We start from the raw sequence: 1,370 nt of genomic DNA on the forward strand, positions 1-1,370 counted from the left end.
TTTTTCCCTCACATCCCCTTATCGGTGACAAAAATGGTCACCAATCAGAGCGTGTATTCCTATTGAGTCTTAGTCTTGGAAGGGGGGTTTGCTCTGAGGGGACCCAACCACTGGCCTTGATGTCTCCTGGGTGAGCAACTTGCTTGTTCTTGTAGTTCACAACCAATTTTTAAGGAAGTTGTTTTTGTTTTCACATTTCAAAGATTGGGAAAAACACTTCAAAATTTTAAGAAAATTTTCCCAAAGCTGCAAAACTACTCGAGTCCAGAGGTGACATCAATATTTGGTTCATCAGGTTTCAGAGCTGGGCCACCCTCTCCCCTGATGCCAAACACCTGCATTTGCCCTGGAACTGTCCCACAGGACTTCTGGCAGATAAATTGTCGTGGTTACGCAGTGTTTACAACACTGTAGTGTGATGTGGGTAGGAATCATAGGCACTTTGAAAAGTGGTGATTTCCTAACTTACTTCAAACGGACACACTGGGAGGGGATAAGAGAGGCCAAGCACAGAGAAAAGGACTACATTCTGCAACTATTCACATGGTCTTTAAAAGGACTGGATGGCCACAGCATCCAATGGGGAAGACTAATTAATATACAACTACAGATTTAAAACAGAGTAAGGAAAAAGTATGTAGGTACAAGAATCCTGGTTTGCACAGGTACCAAGGCTGACGTAATTATTTATACTTTCATTTCTTCACTTCCCGGTCTGTGTTTCCTTTGCCTCAGTTAGTTTTTCTGGACTATCCTCACCAACTGCTATGACCACTCACTTGTTATTTAACTCTAGAGCGACTTATTCTGTAGGCCAGGGGTAAGGAACATCAGGCCCTGGCAAGGCAACTGCAGTTTCAGCTAGCATATTAGTTGTTAAGTGCCAGCGAGCCAATTCCAACCCATAGCAACCCTGAATAGGGTTTCTAAGGAGTGGCTGGTTAGTTTGAACCACCAACCTCATGGTTCCAACAGACCATGTGGTCAAGTGCTTACATAGAGTGCCACACCAGCACAACCATCATATTAGGGGTGAGTTAATTAAATATTTGACCAAATAAAGCAGGCTAAATTTTAAGTTAATAAATTAGTATGGCCCACAAGTGATGTCTTTGAAAAACCCACCAATCAATATTTCCAATACTGGATTTGGGGGATGAGTAGGAAACCCTACACAGGGTCACTATAGGTCGGAATCGACTCGACAGCACTTAACAACAACAACAGGAAGAGAACAGTGTTATCTGTAGGAATATTAATCCCTGAGGTTACAAATTGGGCTGCTAATCTCAGGATCAGCAGTTCAAAACAACCAGCTGTTCTGCGGGAGAAAGATGAGGCTTTCTGCTCCTGTAAAGATTTACAGCCTC

The sequence above is a fragment of the Chrysochloris asiatica genome, unplaced genomic scaffold, assembly GCF_000296735.1.
Source record: "Chrysochloris asiatica unplaced genomic scaffold, ChrAsi1.0 scaffold00024, whole genome shotgun sequence".
NCBI classification, from domain to species: domain Eukaryota; kingdom Metazoa; phylum Chordata; class Mammalia; order Afrosoricida; family Chrysochloridae; genus Chrysochloris; species Chrysochloris asiatica.